The following is a 21607-nucleotide window of genomic DNA, read 5'->3' as shown; positions in this document are numbered from 1 at the left end:
TGAACCAAGAAACAAGCCTTCCCCCCAAGAACTGGCATGTCCCGGAAGTGCTTTTTCTGTCTATTTTGCAACCTGCAAAATCCGCATCTGAAAAACCCATTAGAGTAAAATCTGTACCTTTTGGATACCACAATCCAACATTGATTGTGCCTTTCAGATATCGTATGATCTTCTTTGTTGCGGTGAGGTGGCTTTCTTTTGGATTTGCTTGGAATCTTGCACACACTCCCACAGCATAAGAAATGTCCGGCCTGCTTGCAGTAAGATATAGAAGTGAACCAATCATTCCTCTATATTTTGTTTGATCGACATCTTTTCCATCTTCATCTTTGTCTAGCCTTGTTGATGTGCTCATTGGAATTTTGATCGATGATTTTCCATCAAGGCCAAACTTCTTTATCAAGTCGCGGGTGTACTTTGCTTGATTGATGAATACTCCTTCTTTCAGTTGTTTGACTTGTAAGCCCAAGAAGTAATTCAATTCACCCATCATGCTCATTTCGAATTTGTTCTGCATAAGCTCAAAACCTGGGGGTTGTTCGACATAAACTTCTTCTTCAAGTAGACCATTCAAGAATGCGCTTTTCACGTCCATTTGATAAACGGTGAAATCTTTGTGTGCGGCGTAGGCTAGGAAAATTCTGATTGCTTCAAGTCGGGCTACTGGTGCAAAGGTTTCATCAAAATCTATTCCTTCTTCTTGAGAGTATCCTTTTGCAACGAGCCTTGCTTTATTCCTAACAATCACGCCTTCTTCGTTTGCTTTGTTCCGGAAGACCCATTTGGTTCCTACAACATTGTGATTCGCCGGTCTTGGAACAAGTTCCCAAACATCATTTCTTTTGAATTGATCGAGCTCCTCTTGCATAGCATTTATCCAATCCGGATCATTGAGAGCTTCGTCAATTTCTTTTGGTTCAATCTGAGATAGATAACACGTGAACAATGCTTCCATGGTAGATGATCTTGTTTTCACGCCTTCATGGATATTCCCAATAATTAATTCTGGAGGGTGATTTTTGAGCCATCTTAAATCTGGTTGAAATGGATGCATGGTACTGGGTGGATCCATTTGTTGTGAATTTGCAGTGTTGGTTCGAATTTCATCAATTAAATTGTCTTGAAATTGATTACCAACATCACATGCAATTTGATCATTAATTGGATCACCAACTTGTACTGCATCTCCATTCCCACGTGAGGCATCACTCCCAAAATTATTATTTAAAGAATTTCCAACTTCTTCTGGGTGAGGGATGGGATTTTCTAGAGAATTAATTTCCAACTCATCCATTCCCTGCAAAACATCATCTTCACACGTATCATTAGTATCACAAAAATCAATATGACACTTGTTACCATTTTGAGCAATTTCTTCGTCCAGTGCATCATTTTTGATCTGTGATTTTTCAAAAAATACCACGTGTATGGATTCTTCAACCACCATTGATCTTTTATTCAGAACTCTGTACGCCTTGCTGGTAGCTGAATATCCTAGAAAAATTCCTTCATCTGCACGCTCATCAAAAGCTTTTAGATGCAATTTATCATTAATATGAATAAAACATTTGCATCCAAAAATATGAAAATAACCAATATTTGGTTTTCTCCCTTTATATAGCTCGTATGGCGTCTTCTTGTACTGCTTATGGATCATGCTTCGATTTTGCGTGTAACAAGCAGTGTTGATAGCTTCCGCCCAATATCGTTTCGGGAGACCGGCAGCACTAATCATCACTCGTGCGGCTTCTTTGAGCGTCCGGTTTCTTCTTTCGGCAACACCATTTTGTTGCGGTGTTCTTGCGGCAGATAATTGATGAGAAATTCCATGTGAATTGCAAAAAGCTTGTATAACTCCATTCACGAACTCGGTTCCGCGATCCGTTCGTATTTTTGATATTTGCAATTCTTTCTCATTTTGTAGTTGCTTCAACAGCTTCGGTAGAACTTGCTCAACTTCATTTTTCTTCTTGAGAAACACGGTCCAAGTGTACCTGGAAAAATCATCAACAACAACGAGAGTATATTTCTTACCACTTACACTTATTGGATCAACTGGTCCAAATAAGTCCATATGTAGTAAGCTTAGCGGTCTTGACGTTGACTCGTGTGTCTTTGATTTGAATGATGATTTGATTTGCTTTCCGCGTTGGCATGCATCACACACTTGGTCCTTCTTGAAGATAATATCTGGCAAGCCTTCTACTAGATTCTTCTTTGCAAGCTAATTGATGGTCTTGAAGTTTAAGTGGTTGAGCTTTCTGTGCCATTCCAAATTAGCTTCATTTGAATTTCTGGCCATTAAGCACACTGAATCTTTGCTTGTGCTCCAATCAACAACATACATATTCTTTCGCCGTTTTCCAGATAAAATAATCTCATTTGTGAGCTCATTTTTGATTAGGCAATTATCTTTAGAAAATTCTACAAGATAGCCTTTATCACAAAATTGACTAGTGCTCAACAAATTAAATTTTAATCCTTCAACGAAAGAAACATCTTCAATCTTCAAACCATTTTTCTTGATCGTGCCAACTCCTTTTGTAATTCCATAATTTTGATTTCCTCCGAATATAACTTTTGGTCCATCGATTTCTTTGAAATTCACTAGATATGATTTATTTCTAGTCATGTGGCGTGAGCAACCACTATCGATGTACCAAACATCCTGCAAAAAAGATTAATTAACTTTAGGTACCCATACTTGCTTGGGTCCTTTACTGTTAGTGATTTTTGGTAACCAAACACACCTTGATCTTATTGAATTAAGATGAGGCGATTTGTAACCATTGGAGACACGATAATCATAACTCACATTAGAAAATATTTTTGGCGCCGGGTTTTGAAAATTATTTTTATATTTTGGCACCTGGGAAGAGAATGGTTGCTTTGGTCTATAAAAAATATTACATCTATTACACAACCAATCTTTTTGAGTGGGATGAAATTTCCCAACTTTATTTCTAGAAAAGCTTCCCTCTTTTCTATGAAATCTTTTTGCACTTGACTCTTTGGCATATCTTTGCTTGTAGAATTTTTGTTGCTTTGCCGTAGTATAAACTTGTTTCGTCCTTTCAACATTCAACTTTGCGTTTAATTGATAGCCAAGTCCTTGTCTCATTGTGCTATTCTGACTTTTAACAAATTTTACCACTTGAACTTTATTATTTAAAGTAGTAGTAGAATTAGTCAGATTTTGAGGGGTTTGAGAACATGTGGAGTCATAACCGATTCCGGTTCTATCTCCTGATGGCTTTTGCATGCTCACCATTTTATCTATAATTTTAGACGAATTAGTGAACGTAGCAATAGTAGCTCTAAGATTATGTTCTCTAACCTCTCTAGCTTTACACTCTTCTTGAAGATGAATATTTTCATTCTTCAATTTACTCACTTCAAGTAAAGCATCTTGCAATTTTTTATTCATTTCTTCTTTTTCAAGAATTAGAATATTATTCCGCTCCTTGAGTTGAGGATGAGTGAGCATAATCTCTTGACAATCTCGCATTAGATTATCAATAGATTCACGAGAAAAAGAGGAATTAACAGAATTGAAAGAATTAGAACTTACCTCTTCTTCCTCTGCTTCAAGAGCCATAAGACAATCTTCACTTGTACTCAACTCAATTGACTTGCATACTAGCGCCGTATCATCATCCGAATATGAACTTTCATCGCTTGATGATGAATCCTCCGAATCATCATTTTCGTTTGGTTCGTTGCCAACGAGAGCTTTTCTTTTGTCGCGCTTGAACCTTTTGCTTTCGGATTTATTCGGCGTAGATTCAACATTTTTTCCTTGATACTTGCTAACGATCGGATACGGACAATTTATTTTAAAATGTCCGGGTTTGCGGCAATTGTAGCACAAATCCTTATTTTCTTCGACTTTTTCTTCTTGTGTTATGCGAGAGATGAATTTTCCACGAGCAGAATTTTTGTTGTCTCCTTTTCGCATAAACCTTCTAAACTTTTTGACAAAAAGAGCAAATTGTTCGTCAGTCATAAAATCAACATTATTTTCTACTGACCTGGAGGTTGGCGGTTGTTCGGCCATTAGAGCAGCATTTCGAGCTTCATGAACATCATCATCTTTGGCCTTCATTTCGAACTCATATGCCTTTAGATCACTAAATAATTTGTCTGTTGACAACATTCTTAGATCTCGGTGATCGCGCATAGCCGTAACCTTCATATCCCATGCAGATGGTAAGCCTCGTAGGATTTTGAGATTAATTTCTTTTTGGCTAATATTTTTGCCAAGATCACTAATCTCTCCAAGAACTTTGATCATTCGAGCTTCCATGTCTGCAACACTTTCATTTGAGAGCATTTTGAAATCTTCGAACTTCTTCATGGCGATTGTGAGTTTATTGTCTTTTTCTTGTTCATCTCCTTCGCCAATCTTGATGAGAGTTTCCCATATTTCTTTGGCAGTGGCACACTTTCGGATCTTCGGAAATATTGTATCATCAACGGCTTTGAATAGAATATCCTTGGCAATATTGTCAAGATTATTCCGCGTTCTATCGTCCGATGTCCATTCCGGTTTTGGCTTTTGTACGTACTGTGGAGCATCCGGGGATATAACAAACGCCGTATTGATTTTTAATATTTCTATAGGGCCAGTGGAAATAACTTCCCACATTTCATCGTGTAAAGCCGATAAGTGTACCTGCATACGAACTTTCCAATCATCAAATTGATCAAGAGAGAATAATAGATTTTGAGCTAAATCTTTCTTCATCATCATCACGTGAGATATGAAAGATTAATCCAATTCACACACTTTGTAGAATGGATCAGCCTAGCAGTCAAAAACAGTTAACCCAGTTGGGCAACGTGTTTAAATACCAAAGATTGGTATAAACTGACTCAAATAGGCTACAGGCTCTGATACCAATTGTTGGTCCCAAAAGAGGTAAGGTGAAAGTCTAGAGGGGGGGGGGGGGGGTGAATAGACTTTCAAACTTTTTCGCACAGCACAACAATTGCTAAGACAGAGATAAACCAAAACTCTTAACTAGATTGTTAGAGTATGGTGCACAGCGGAAATAATTAAACATAAAGTGTGTGTGAGATTGTGTGAGCAGTATATCTTCGTGTAGAGCGTATATGTAAAGAGCAGTAAGTAAAGAAAGCAGTAAAGAACACAAGACAATTATAGTGGTTCGCGAGGTGGTGTAATCCTCCTACTCCACTTGCTCTTTTCTCCAAGAGCCAATTCACTATATCTACCACTCCTTGGTTCCAAGATACAATGAATTCCGTGATCTAGTGCTTTGATCACAAAGCCCGCACTAATCACGCCCAGTGACACCACACTGCTGCTTCGGGTTTCACGTCGCCGCGCTACTATCCCAGGATTTCACGACTCCGCGTTACTTTCCCCCCGTCTTCCACACTCCGATAGAAACGTATCCCATGATCTGGTGCTTTGATCACCAAGCCCACACCAATCACGCCCAGTGCCTCCGACACTGCTGCTTCGGATCTCACAGCTCCGTGTGACAATCCAGGATTTCACAGCTCCGTGCTACTTTCCTCCCTTCTCTTGTTTTGCTCCAAAACAAGTGTTGTCTTGCTTCCAACTTCTGAGACTCTGTAGTTGATCTTCAATGATGCGCAGGTCTCTTTGATGAAGATAAACACTCTGGAAAGATTTCTCCTGATAGCTCTGAGTGTTTTCTCTCTTTGAATATATCAAGTAAAGCACTTGATATTTTTGCTCTGCTTTGCTCTGTTTAAGAACTCTCAGAATATTTCTCTTTTGAAGCTCTCTGAGTTCTTTTTCTTTTCTCACACGTGAAGATTTTAGCTCTTTTAAGCTTAATTGCTCTATTCGATCCTTTGATGGATTCGAATTTTCTGCTCTCTTGTTCGGGAGTTCGTTGTATGCTCTTCTGCTCTTATTCACTGCTTCTTCAAGTCTTCATATCTTCATCATTTTATAGCTGGTGATGAGAATTCGTCCGTTGGAAAGAGATCTGATATTCCTCTGGTTTTACGTTGAGTGGAAATATGGTGTAGAATGGCTTCGTTGAGTGGAAATATCTGGGTCTCAGTTTTGGTGTAGAATGGCTTCTCTGATTAGCTCTGAAGTGGTCCTTGTATCTCTGGGATCCCATACTAGTTAGACTAGTACTAGTATTTTCTCACAGTGGTCCTTGTATCTCTGGGATCCCATACTAGTTAGACTAGTACTAGTATTTTCCTTGTGAGAATATTTTTCAGTGTAAGTTCTGCTTCATCTTCTTCATTCTCACGTCTGGGTGTTCTCAGACTTCAAACTGGCTTTGAACTTCCACCCAATTTGAATTTCTCCTTTGTAATTGGCTCCCAATGTGAATTACATCCCATACTACAACTTGAATTGATTCCCATGTGAAACTTGCTCCCTCCCAATTTCAATTTCTATGAAATCTTGAATTGATTCCCATGTGAAACTTGCTCCCTCCCAATTTCAATTTCTATGAAATCGGCTCCCAAGTGCAATTGCATCTCAATTGCCACCCAAAGCTTAAACTAGCGCCCAACTACATCAGATTAATTTAATTTGACTTATTGATGGTGAGTTTCGAACTTGAGCCATTTCGGATAATATATCAAGCATCATCCACTTCGTCCATACACCTTTTGATTAAATCTTCAATCACATTTGATGTACTTCTTTCTTTCCATAGATGCTTGATCTCCAAGTCAATTTCATGCATTCTTCCAATATTAATTTTCTTCACGAAAATTCTTCTGGGATATCTTCTTTGAGTAGTAGCGACGTGATTTCATATCATTCATCTTCTTCTTCAATTTGTCATTTTCTCCAGACAAATTCTTGATTTTCGGCTTTATATCTTCTTCTTCTATTTTCATCCATTTTCCTCTGTTTTTCTCTTTTCATAATTAAATAATTTCCCGATCATGGTCTAAGACTCTACTAGACCTATGAAATAAAATTGGGGGATCTACAAATACATATTTGGCATATCAAAACCATTACACTTTATTCCTAACAGAGCCTACATTTGGTAGAGCATAAATCTGTGTAGAGCCTAAACATTAAACAGTAAAATAAAATATTAAACAGTGAACTAAAATATAGCACAAGGATAACCTTAAACAGTGAACAGAAAAAAAAATGTGTAGATCAAAAATCTGTTTAGAGCCTAGATTTGGTAGAGCATAAATCTGTGTAGAGCCTAAACATTAAACAGTAAAATAAAATATTAAACAGTGAACTAAAATATCTCTTTATCGCAAAACAACACTTCTCGACTCTTAATCTCTGTAGACCCTTTTTCAGCGATTTCGTAACATCTAACACACTTTACTCTTATTGCGTTCTCCCTATTGAGAGGACCAATATCGTTTACAGCAACATACATTGGCATGGTTCCTTTGCTGATATTTTTGTTTTCTTTTTTTCTGGTTTGCAGGTGATACGAACTGAAGATAAGGTGGAGTGGGGAGTGGATGTCTCAATCGACAGAGGCTTATATACAATGTAAAACTGGATTTCAAAATCTATGTTGTTATCTTGGAAGTATGAATGGTGCGGGCGACCTTTCAGTTTCCAAGAGCATGGTGATCAGATATTTAGATCATTGAGTCTCTTTAGTATGAGTGTATTTATATTTATTTATTCTAGATTTGAGAAGTATGTTTTCGAAGTAGTGTTTAATATAAACAGTCTCTTTAGAAGTCTGTAATTATTAGAAGTCTATTTAAATTGCTTTATTTTAGTTGGTATTACCAAAAAGTAGCCGGCAAAATTAAAGTGCACGCGTTAAGCTTTGTTGAGCACCATCTAGTGTACACCTTTTTTTGTAGACATAAAGTGACGTCGTTTGATTTGAGCGGGAAAATTGTTTAGGGAGAAAGTTGTTGCTTTATTATAATAAGAGAAGATAAGAGATGTTGATGTTGATTTGATTTGTAATTAAAATTACATGAATTTATAAAGTAATGTGAATACAATAAATGCCTTCACACTTTGGAGGAAAAAAAATTTCCTAATCTTTTTGCTTTAATATATATCGAGATAAAGATATAGAGAAGAGACAGAGATTAAATAAGATACAAATGAAAAACATAATTCGTGCAAAAAAAAAGGGTGAAATTTTAGTTTTTTTTTTTTAAAAAATAGAAATTAAAATAAATAGAAAATTATATTAAAATGTATACACAGTATTCATTAATTAAACTATATTCTTATAAATAAACTAAATATACACATATGTATGTTTGTGATTGTATTTTACATAGTGAGAATATAATTGATAAAAGAAAAAATATTGATGATAAACTTTGTAAGAAAGTGGGTAAAATTGGAAAGAAAGTGTTAAGAAGCAACACAAAGAACAAACACTTTATTATTATTTTTTCTTCCAAAAGGTTGAACCCCAATCCTAAGGCCCTCCCCACACACCGACAGAGCATTTGAGAGGATGTAAATTATAGTAACTCCTAAGCCCCCCCCCCCCCCCCCCCACCACACACCGACAGAGCATTTGAGAGGATGTAAATCATAGTAACTCCTAAGCCCCCCCCCCCCCCCCCCCACCACCACACACCGACAGAGCATTTGAGAGGATGTAAATCATAGTAACTCCTAAGCCCCCCCCCCCCCCACCACACACCGACCCCGACAGAGCATTTGAGAGGATGTAAATCATGGTAACTCAACTAAACATGAACCACAGAGGCTAGACCTTTGCTCACTGCGCACAAGGAACCCCCCTCACTTTGAGAGGTCCCCCCTCACTTTGAGAGGTTGCTCCCACACTGCTGCTGGTGAGACTCGATCCCTGGTTATTCTTCCAAACTTTGACCTCTATGACCAATTGAGCTGCCTTTTTTTTTTTTTTTTTTTTTTTTTTTTTTTTTTTTTTTTTTGTAAGCCACCAGGTGGTCTGGGTGCAAAAAAACAAACACTTGATTTTTTTTTTTTGAGTTCTACGTACTTCCAAATCTTACTCCCTCAAACTGATATGGTATTTTCTTCATGTGGGTCCCTGTAAAAATGTCTACATCAATATTTTAACCGACTAATCCCCGTTCGGAGTGGGAACTGACCCAAGGGGAATCGTCACTTGTGATAATTGAACTCGTGTTATCCCAAAATTCTCCCCCACAAAGAGATCTCATTTGCCACTTGAGCTACCCCATTGGGTTAAAACAAATACTTTATGCAACTTATATTACCAACACAAATTTTGGGGTCTATTTATACATTTTTTGGGCTATGAGCCCTATAAGGAGTAGAAATCTTAGACTATCTCATATTGGTAGTCATTGTTACATTAGGAATAACAAGCACTAATCCTACTACATTAGGAATAATGAGCCTAATATTTATTACATTGTGAATAATGAGCCTAATCTTATTAAACTATGAATATGCCAAAGTTGTTCATTCCTCAAATAACGGATAATATCTTAGTTTACCAAGAAGTGTTACACTCCATGAGATATAAAAAGGAACTACCGGCTGGATGATTATGAAGGTGGATTTGGAAAAAGCATACGATAAACTTTCTTGGAAATTTATTATGGACACTTTGCAAATATCTTGGCATTCCTACCATCCATGGGAGGTTGAAAAAGGAATCCTTTGCTGGGATTACTGATAGGATTCATGCAAGATTGGCAAGATGGAAATCGAAGACTCTATCCTTAGCTGGTAGGCAAGTGTTGGCACAGTCAGTTCTGTCTTCCATACCGTATTACACCATGCAGACCACTTTGCTACCAGTGGGCGTATGCTCGACAATCAAACGAAGCATTCGAAGTTTTTATGGGGCAATACGGGAGGAGAAAGGAAGTGTCACCCAGTTAACTAGCAGATAGTGACATCTAACAAATCTAGTGGTGGGCTAGGGGTTCGTATGTTGTAAGAAATGTACCATGCATGCGATGCTTGGTTGGAGAATTATACAAAATGAGGACTCCCTTTGAAAGCGAATGTTTAAGGCCAAATATGTAATAGATCATCAAAATTGCTTGCTATGGATGCCCAAGTATAACATGTCAAATGCATGGAGAAGCATTCTCAAAGCGACCCCCCATTCTACGTGAAGGGATTAGGAAGCATGCATTGAATGGAAAGTATACACTTTTCTAGACTGAAAACTAACTTGATGACAAACCCTTAAAGGAGATTGCTACAACCCCCATCCGGGATATGGAGTTATTCAGAACAATTTTGTCCTACTAGGATGAAATCATATGTTGGAAATGGCCCCAGATTGATAACTTGCTACTGACTAATATTTTAGATAAATTAGTTGCTGGCATTCTATGCGAGCAGTGGGATAACGATGACACCATTGTGTGGAGAGGAGAACCCTTTGGCAGATTCTATATGAGTTCAGCCTACGACTTGGTTACAGATTCAAAGAGCTTGGTGGAAGCTGCAAAATGGAATAACATCTGGAAGCTTCGAGTCCCAAATCGTATCCGAACTTTAATTTGGCTTGCTAGGCATGAAAATATAATGACGAATAGTAACCGTTTCAGCGAGGTATTGCTAATAGTGACAAATGTTTGTTGTGCAAAGAAACAGTGGAGGACACATAGCATGTCTTACGTAGATGCCATGAAGCTAAGGCCATCTAGAGTGTGCTACTCCCAAATTCGCATCCTAATTGTTGGTCCCTTCCATTCTCAATATGGTTGGACGATGGGATTTTAGGAAGAGTCCCCGACAGGTGTTACAGTTGCTAAAGAGAAGAGGAAAATTAAAGAAGTAAGTGAAAGTGTATTTTTCATTAACCGTCTTACAGCAACACTTGGAAGGTTAAGTAGTTACAAGGAGTTTAACTAACAGGGGTATAAAGGATAATTCCTGCTCTAACTTCCTAACTACTAACTGTCTCAACAGTCAAAAGCTGCATTTTAATCCTGAGGGTTGTTGCAATACCCTCCCCTTCCGCACAACCTTGTCCTCAAGGTTTGAAGTTGGGAAATTGAGCCATGAGGTGATGATATTCTTCCCAGGTTGCTTCTTCTGAAGACAAATTAGCCCACTGCACCAACACTTCTACCATAACATCATTATTCTTCTTCAGAATCCTTCTTCCTAGAATGGCAACTGGTTTTGTCAACATTTGTCCATCAGGACCAGTTATAGGTGGATTTATTTGTGCTTGCTTTCCATGGCTAACTCTTCTTTTGAGCTGTGATACATGAAAGACTGGGTGGATCAAGGCTCCTGCAGGAAGCTTCAGCCTATAAGCCACTTGGCCTAATTTCTCTAGTACTTCATAGGGTCCATAGAATTTGGAGTTGAGCTTGACATTCCTCCTAATAGCCATTGTGACCTGCTTGTAAGGTTGTAGGTTGAGATAAGCCATATCCCCTACTACAAATGTCCTCTCAGATCTGTTTCTATCTGCATAATGTTTCATTCTTTGTTGTGCTACTCTCAGGTTTTCTTTCAGTATGGACATCATGTGTGTTCTTTCCTTGAACCAGCTTTCTGAGTTCTCATATGTAGCTCTGGTTGCATCATTAACAGCCCATTGGGGGGGGGGGGTACCCATATAAGGCCTGAAAAGGGGACATTTTCAATGAGCAGTGGTGGTTTGTATTATACCACTGTTCTGCCAGTACAAGCCATCTTCCCCCTTGCTTAGGTTTGTGTGAGCTCATGCATCTTAGGTAGGTTTCCAGGCACCTATTGATCCTCTCTGTTTGCCCATCTGACTGGGGGTGGTAAGAGGAGCTCATGTGTAGTTGAGTTCCCATTCTCTTGAAGGTTTCCTTCCAGAATTTACTGAGGAAAATCTTATCTCTGTCTGATACAATCCCTTGTGGTATACCATGCAATTTATACACATTCTCCATGTAAAGGTTGGCCACTTCCTCAGCAGTAAAAGGATGAGATAGACTCATGAAATGGGCATACTTTGTGAACCTATCCACCACCACCATTATAACATTTTTGTTGTTGGACTTGGGAAGTCCTTCAATAAAATCCATAGATACCTGAGTCCATGCCTGATTAGGGATTGCTAAGGGTTGTAATAGGCCAGGAGTGTGCACATTCTCAGATTTTTTCCTTTGGCAGTTATCACACCCTCTCACAAACTGTTTGACTTGCTTCTTCATACCCTTATAGTAGAAGATTTCCCTTAGTCTGTTGTAAGTTACCTGAGTTCCAGAGTGTCCCCCTAAAGCAGAATTGTGGAATTCTGTGATCAATTTCTCCCTCAAATCTTCATGGGATCCAATTACTAATCTGCCTTTATGTTTGAGCAGTCCATTTTCCAATCTCACAGTTGGTATAGAGTAGGGATGGGCGTTTCGGGTTTTGGTTCGGTTTTTTTTCGGTTTTAGTTTCAGTTTTTCGGTTTCAAAAAAATCAAACCATTCGGTTTAACATTAGATTTCGGTTCGGTTTGAAAAAGTTCGGATCGGTTCGGTATTCGGTTCGGTTTTGGTGGAATTCCACTATTTTAACGTTTCCTTTTTTTGCCTGACTGATTGTTCAGTTGGCTCACTTGGAGTGTCACTTAAAGTGTTTTGTTGATGACAAGATGAAGAATCATCCATTTGCATAGTTAACATTTCAAAAAAAAAATATTAAAACACCAAATGTTGGGACTTACGACTTAGAGTTGAGGTCTCAGGACTTGAGGAGTTGAGATTATTAATTATTATATTATTTATATATAATACTAACATTTTGTACGCGCGATTCGTGAAAATTTATGCTCAACATTAAAAAAATTATAAATGCAAATAATTACAAGTTATACTTCAAATTATATTTCACAATTCCTGAAAGTAGTAAATTTTAATCATCGTATTTGAAAACTATATAGATGAAAGAAATTTATATTTTGTTTATAAATAATGTAAACAATTTTAACATAATTTATACTTTACTTTTACAATAAATAAATAAAATAACTATAATACTAATCTAGTACTCGGTCACATATATTATATTAGTGCGTGTTCGTGCATATATATATATATATATATATATATATATATATATATATATATATATATATATATATATATATATATATATATATATATATATGATTTACTATTTATAGAAATTTAATTAAAATATAATCAACTATTAAAGTAATTATATAATGATTTTAATAATAATAAATAATAATAATAAATAGTACGAATGAAGAATGGAGTTCAAGAAAGGAAGAGGAGATGAATTTGTATATATTCATTCATACACATACACATACACATACATGCCCAGCCCTAGTATAGAGTTTGGATCCAGCAGAATAGCCCAGCCCTAGTATAGAGTTTGGATCCAGCAGAATAGCAGCAATTGTCTGTTGCACCTAGTCATCCTTAGTATAGCGTACTTCGGCTTGAGATCGAACTGGTTCGGTTCGGTTCAGTCCGGTCCAGTTCGGGTAACCCGAACCAAAATGCCCAGCCCTAGTATAGAGTTTGGATCCAGCAGAATAGCCCAGCCCTAGTATAGAGTTTGGATCCAGCAGAATAGCAGCAATTGTCTGTTGCACCCAGTCATCCTTAGTATAGCTCTGCAGTAGGGCTTCAGGTTAGATATGCACAACAGTTCCCTTCCTCTTCTTTCCTAGAGAGTGCATCAGTTGCAGTGTTGTCTCTTCCTCTCTTATACACAATAGAGTAATCTAAGCCTAATAGCTTAGTCAGCCCCCTTTGCTGGATTACTGTAGTAATTTTCTATTCTAGCAAATATTTCAGACTTTGGTGATCAGTTTGGATAATGAAATGTCTGCCTTGGAGGTAAGGCCTCCATTGATCTACTGCATTCAGTATGACCAAGTATTCCTTCTCATAAATGGACCAGCCTATATTCTTACGCCCCAAGCCTTTGCTATAGTAAGCTATTGGTTTCCCTTCCTGTATCAGTACAACCCCAATTCCTTTACAACATGCATCAGCTTCAACCACAAATTCCTTCTCAAAATTAGGCATGGTTAAGACTAGTGCTGAGCACATAGCTGCCTTCAATCTTTCAAAAGCCAGTTGTGCCTCATCAGACCATGAGAATCCATTTTTTCTAAGCATGTCTGTCAGTGGTTTAGATATGGCCTCATATCCTCTTATGAACCTTCTATAGTAGCCAGTGAGCACCAAGAACCCTTTTAAGGTATTGACAGTGGAAGGTTTTGATCAAGACATCACAACTTCTATTTTTGTAGGGTCAGTAGCTAGCCCTTCTCTTGTCAGGATGTGCCCTAAGTGGGGCGTCTGGGCAAAGAAGCATTTACTTCTTTTGGCAAACAACTGGTTCTTCCTTAACAATTGTAGGGTGATGGCAAGGTGTTCCAGATGTGCATCTAATCCATGGCTATAAACCAGAATATCATCAAAGAATACAAGAATAAACTTTCTCAAGTGGGGCAGAAATACCTCATTCATTAGAGCTTGGAATGGGGCTGGAGCATTGGTGAGGCCAAATGGCATTACCCTGAACTCATACAAGCCTTGGTGTGTTTTGAATGCAGTCTTGAACTCTTCTCCCTTCTTCATTCTGATCTGATGATAACCAGCCCTCAGATCTATCTTTGAGAAATGTGTGGAGCCTGATAATTCAGAAAATAAGTCCTCTACTAGTGGAATAGGGCACTTATTTTTTATAGTGATCATGTTTAGGCCCTATAGTCCACACAAAACCTCCATGTTCCATCCTTCTTTGGCACTAGTAGTATAGGTGATGCAAAGGGAGAGGTACTAGGACACACAATTCTAGATTGTAGCATCTCAGAGATCATCTTCTCAATAATATTCTTCTGATCATGTGTATATCTATAAGCTTTCAAGTTGACAAGATTTGCATTGGCCACCAAGGGGATGGCATGATCATGCAGTCTAGCCGGTGGTAAACTTTGTGGTTCATCAAACACATCAGTTGTTGAGACAACATGTAACACCCCGTATTACGACCCCTAAAACCAATTAATCATTTACCCAAAAGAAAGGACTAAATTCCAATAATTAATTGGGAAAAGGCCCACCATAGTCCATGGGCCTTTATCCCTAAACACAATCCCCTAGTCCTAGAAGGAATAGAACTAGCCCTAATTAGGGACTCTTAGGTATATAAATAGGGGGCATAGGAGGCACCTAGAACCCACACCACAACCTTGCTAATTAAGGCTAAGAGGTAACCCATGTCTCAACAAAACCTATTTTCCTTGCTATAATTATCTTCTTTGGCCTCCTCTCTATGCTTGTGTCTTGATGAATCGTTTATGATATTAATGATATGTTCTTGATGATTTTATGTGTGATCTTGATGATCTTGATGATGATAAGAGGTTCTTGATGACTATGTGATGTTCTTGACGAATCTTGATGTTTTGGCAATTAAAAGATGAACTATGATTTTATTGATTTGAATATGATTACAGCCCTAGGTTAAAATTGGGAATTTCGTATTGTGTTATTCTTGATATAATTGGGTGGGATTTCGCATGTTCGGGTGTTGATTATGTTTAGAAGTCGTGACAGGATATGTGCTATATGATTCTTGCTTTTGATCCGTTAATTGTCTACGTGGTGTCATCAATTGCGTTTAAAAGTGTCTAAGCATGGTTTCGGGTTCCACAACGGATCCCGGGACGTCTATTTTGGATAAAGAGTCAGTGGGGGGTAGGTGGGGGTAGGGGGACCCGCCACCTACCCGCTGCCCGAGAAGGGCGTCGCCGGCAGCGGGCAGGCGACTGCCCGCCGGGCACCCACTGCCCGGAGACTTGTCGCCGGCGGGCAGCCGGCGGGTGGTCCTCCACCCACCGGCTACCCGCTGGAAATTGTCCAACTCGGGACTCTGGCTTCCCCGTTTGATGTTTCCCCGACCCTCGTGGTGTCCCAACGGACTCCGTTTATCGTGCCTAAGTCTAGTTTGATGTTTCGGGTACCGTTCGTAGGATAAATGAGTCTTATATATCGCATGCTAGTTGAATTGGTATCCCGTTGGCCTAGGTGAAAGAAGTATGAACCCCTTAGGACTATTCCTAGTTTTTGGATGACCACGCATACGTTTCTTTATACGTTTTCTCCCCTTTCCCAATGTGCTAATATGAGTTGCATGTGCTTGCTACGTGTTATGTGTGCATGATACCCCAATTTGGTTGTGATCAAATTGGTTATTCCTGAGCTGCGGTTTAGAAGCTGGCTGCGGTCAGAATTACACTCTCGGGCTACGGTCCGCCGTTTGGTTGCGATCAAACGTTTTACATGAGCTGTGGTTCATATTCCTGGATGCGGTCAGATGATCACTTTTGGGCTGCGGTCCACCGTTTGGTTGCGATCAAACGTTTTACATGAGCTGCGGTTCATATTCCTGGTTGCGGTCAGATGACTACTCTTGGGCTGCGGTCCACTATTTGGTTGCGATCAAACATTATGATGAGCTGCGGTTCATCGGTCGGTTGCGATCGACCCCTTCGTATTGCGATACGAGGCAGGGTGCTGCGGGGCCGTGTCAGAGCTATATGCGCTGACCCTCATGTATGGGCATGCGATTGGTCCTATGGCGCCACCAAAGTATGCTTGTGTGATGAGACGAGAATTGAATGATGACGTGAATGAGATGAAGTGAATTTATGACCATATGATATATGCTAGTATCTTTATATGCTTGGTTATAACTATTGAATGTGCTTATCCCTATCTGTCGAGTCTATTCCTGGTTTTAAATCTAGTGTCTCCTAAGTATATATCTTCCTGCTTCAAAATGACTTTCGTATATCTGTATATATATCTATCTATAATGTATTTCAACGCGTTGTAGTGGGTTACCAGCATCTCTCGCTGAACAGATATATTTGGCTTTCAGGCACAGATGAGTAGACACTGGAGCGCGCTAAAGATTTGGAGTGTAGAGTAGATAGTTTCCCATTCGGCCTGCGTGCCATACTTATGTATTGACATTATTGAGGATATTAGTTAATGGCCTGTGCGCATGAGTTCTCTAGCTCAGGTGTGGCATAACACCCCGTACTCTTACATTATGTTTTGGAATTTAAATGAGAATTTACCTTTATTATATTAGTCTCAAAAGTTTTAAAATTTCGGGGTGTTACAGTTTGTATCAGAGCCTAAGTTTGACCCTAGGATAAAACTCTTAAGACCAGGACCTTTGGACAATAGGCTTAAACTCGAAGTATTTAGGAACATAGGACTCAGGAGACTTAAGACGCGTGGTGAGATTGTGAGCATACCCATATTCCCCCTCACTCTTGTTTAAGGTTAAAAAGAACTCCCCCCCCCCCCCCCCCCCCCCCCCCCGCTTATCGCACGAAGGTAAGAGTACAAAACTCTAACTCGACATTACTATAAACATTGGTCCAGTAAAACAGCAGTATGGCGCCAAACCGAAGACAATCAAGGACTCCAGAACCCACCACACATGATCCCTTGACTCAAACCCTGCAGCAACTGACACAAGTCGCCCAGACACTAAGCGACGTAACCCTCCGCAACAACAGACCTCCACCACCTCCATCAAGCACGAACTCGGAAGTCGCCCGACAAGTTTCAAACCATCGACCACCCACGTTCTTAGGAGAAGAAGATCCCGTAATCCTCGAGGAATGGATTCGGACCTTAGACAAGATTCTAGGGTTGGTAGAATGCCCAGAGGAACGTCGTGTAGAGATAGCCTCATTCTATTTCGGGCACGAGGCAGACTTTTGGTGGATCCACGAGGGGCCCACTTACAGACAAGAACCGAGGTTCAACTGGGAAAACCTCAAAACACGACTACGAGAACGATTCTATCCAACACACGTCAAAGCATCCATGCACGAAGAGTTCATTCACTTGAAACAAGGAACAACCACCGTCATGGAATACTACAAACGGTTCCTCAAGCTAGCACGCTTCGCACCAGAACTAGCCCCCACTGAGGCAACCAAAATAGAGAGATTTGTAGCGGGTCTCAACTTCGAAGCTCGGAAAACACTAATAGTAAGCAGACCCAGGACCCTCAACGAGGCTTACTCCAATGCCACAAATCTCTATCGGATCCAATTGCTACAACGTGGGGTTCAGGAATAGATTCGAAAAAGGAACACAGGGGGTGGAGCGCCACCTATGAAAAGAGCGAGAAACGACGCCAACACGAGGCCAAGCAATCCGGTTGGCCAGAGACCACCCCTAGGAAACAACGAAACTAACACAAGGAGCTTCCCTTGCCCAAGGTGTAACAAAAGCCATAGAGGCAAAGATTGCATGGGCAACCCCTGGCGATGCTTCAATTGCGGAGAAGAGGGGCACAAGGCCTTCCAATGCACTCAACCCCAGAAATCACGCCCCACCACCGTGGGCCAACACGGGGGTACGAGTCGTTAAGGAAACTACGGCGCCCCCGGAAAGGTGTTCGTCATAAGCCACACTCATGCCGAACTCGAGAACGAAAGCAACCTCGAAGAAGGACCACGCAACCCACCAGAAGAAAACCAAGAAGATGAATTCTGTTTAGGTTGACCGACAAATCCCTTGTAACCACCCTCGTAGAAGAATTTTTTGCTTAGATTAGCTACTTCGAAATTATTATAAATAAAAAGCTAAATCAAAACTAATTTTAGCATAAGAGAAAAAGATTAGATTATGCACATCAAGCAACAAAAAGGGGACCAACCCAAGTCTTCTACCACTAGAAGACAAAAGAAGGAAAAAGACAAGAATCACACAATCAAGGAGCCTAATGTTGCCAACGGGAATTGAACCCTTGACCTCCCACTTACAAAACCAAGACCTTAACCACTAGGTTAAGGGTGTTTCTTAAAACCTCAAGGGAACACTCCCTTCTTAAACCCCTACAAAACCCTAAAACCCACAAAAATCCCCAAATCAAAAACCCTTCTTCTTCTTCCAGACTCTCTCTCTCTCTCTCTCTTCCTCCCCTCTCACCCTTCCGCCGACCCAACACCACCCCAGCAACCGTCCCACCACTCGCCGTCGCCAGCCGAGTCGCCGCCGGCCACCCAAGCGACGCCCCACCGCACGCCACCGTCGCCGCTCGGAAGCAGCCGCGACGCCACCACCGTCCGTCACTCGCCCGGACGCACCCCGCTGCCCCACGCACAGCCACTGCCCGACTCCGCCCAAGGCCACCGCCACCTCGCCGAGTCGTCGCCGGAGCCAAGCCACGCCGCCGCTCCTTCGCCGTCGAGAGGACCACGTCGCCGGGGTCACGCCGGAGCCTCGCCGGAACCCTCGCCTGAAGTTTGTCGGAAAAACACCACTCGCCAAAATGCCGAAAAAGCCCCTCGGAGCCCGCACCCCGGAATGGAGCAGCGCCGACTACACCGTGATTGGAGGTAAAGCTCTCGAACCCGACCAATTCTCTCCGGAGTTGGTCGACATGCTTAACTTCCAAGGGCTCTTGGATACATATCTCACCATAAAAGGGGATACATACCCCGAATTGGTAAAAGAGTTCTATCGTCACTTGGTGGCTGTCAAGCGAGGTGATAAATTGGAAATCACCACTAAGGTCCGAGGCAAGGAAATCATACTTTCCGAAGGCCGCCTGGCCAAGCTCCTGAGACTGACCACCACAGGTGTGTCAGACTACGACCGAAAGGGGTGGATTGGTACCCAAAACCTGGGGTACAAAGACTACCTCGGGTACCTACTTAGAGAGGGAGAAGGCTTCACCTCGGCCACTCGGCCAAACAGGAAATGGCTAACCGCAGAACAAAAGATAATAGTCATGATTGTCACCGACAGCCTGTTACCCACAAATAACAAGAGCAAGGACGTGGGGAGTTTGGAGTGTGATTTTGCTTACCTTCTAAAACACAAAATCAAGTTCAACTTACCGGCCCTCATGCTAAAACACATGGAGTTTTGCAAGTCTAGCAACCGGCTTAGTCTACCTTACGGGATGATCCTGAGTTGGATGATGGAGAAGAAAGGAGTAGACCTGAGTCACACAGAGGTCAAGCCCGCAAGTGGTATGGTTTTCAATGCCCAGAACCTCCGCCGCAACGATATCTACTACATCGAAGGGGGACAGTACATCACCTTCGAGGAGATTTGCCTTAAACCCGAGGAGGAACGAAGAGAATTAGTTGACCGGTTGGACATCTCCAACAAAAAGCTTAAACGGGCAATGCAAGATTGTGGGGGATTAGAGGGAAGTGAGGAACAGGAAGAGGATAGCGAGTCTAACCCACCGGCACCCCCGCGATCAGGAGGAAACCCAAGAGGACAAAACGAAAAATCTGTTAATGAGCGCATCCTCGCACAGCTCACCCGGCAAAACCAGATCATAGACGAAGGATTCTCGTCCCTAATCCACGCGACACGCGCCTTAGATCAGATGGTGGCAGCAATCGAGACCATCCTGGGCACTCGCGGGGCATCCAGTTCGGGAGCAGGAGACCAAGGTAGACCCAAACTTTCCAAACACCACGTCACCCGAAATCCAGTCTACCCCAGCAAGGACAACACGTGGGGCCACCTTCCTAACCATGAGGCCAAAATACGGAATGTCCATGGGTGAAAGAATGGGTTAACGCACCGGCTTCGGGGACGAAGCCTCTTGTAAGGGGGGGAGAGTGTAACACCCCGTGTTACAACCCCTAAAACCAATTAATCATTTAATCATTTACCCAAAAGAAAGGACTAAATTCCAATAATTAATTGGGAAAAGGCCCACCATAGTCCATGGGCCCTTATCCCTAAACCCAATCCCCTAGTCCTAGAAGGAATAGAACTATCCCTAATTAGGGATTCTTAGGTATATAAATAGGGGGCATAGGAGGCACCTAGAACCCACACCACAATAATCTCTCACCACACAAGAAGTTCCAAGAATCCCCCTAGGAGAAATCAAGAAAGAAGGAATCTTAAAGAAAGACCCTTCATAGCCAAGGAAATTAATTAAGGCTAAGAGGTAACCCATGTCTCAACAAAACCTATTTTCCTTGCTATAATTATCTTCTTTGGCCTCCTCTCTATACTTGTGTCTTGATGAATCGTTTATGATATTGATGATATGTTCTTGATGATTGTAAGATGATTTTATGTGTGATCTTGATGATCTTGATGATCATAAGAGGTTCTTGATGACTATGTGATGTTCTTGATGAATCTTGATGTTTTGGCAATTTAAAGATGAACTATGATTTTATTGATTTGAATATGATTAGAGCCCTAGGTTAAAATTGGGAATTTCGTATTGTGTTATTCTTGATATAATTGGGTGGGATTTCGCATGTTCGGGTGATGATTATGTTTCGAAGTCGTGACAGGATATGTGCTATATGATTCTTGCTTTTGATCCATTAATTGTCTACGTGGTGTCATCAATTGCGTTTAAAAGTGTCTAAGCATGGTTTCGGGTTCCACAACGGATCCCGGGACGTCTATTTTGGATAAAGAGTCAGTGGGGGGTAGGTGGGGGTAGGGGGACCCGCCACCTACCCGCTGCCCGAGAAGGGCGTCGCCGGCAACGGGCAGGCGACTGCCCGCCGGGCACCCACTGCCCGGAGACTTGTCGCCGGCGGGTGGTCCTCCACCCATCGGCTACCCGCTGAAAATTGTCCAACTCGGAACTCTGGCTTCCCCGTTTGATGTTTCCCCGACCCTTGTGGTGTCCCAACGGACTCCGTTTATC

The sequence above is a fragment of the Ipomoea nil genome, unplaced genomic scaffold (assembly GCF_001879475.1).
Source record: "Ipomoea nil cultivar Tokyo-kokei standard unplaced genomic scaffold, Asagao_1.1 scaffold0873, whole genome shotgun sequence".
Classification (NCBI taxonomy): domain Eukaryota; kingdom Viridiplantae; phylum Streptophyta; class Magnoliopsida; order Solanales; family Convolvulaceae; genus Ipomoea; species Ipomoea nil.
Note: the sequence above shows the minus strand (reverse complement) of the source record.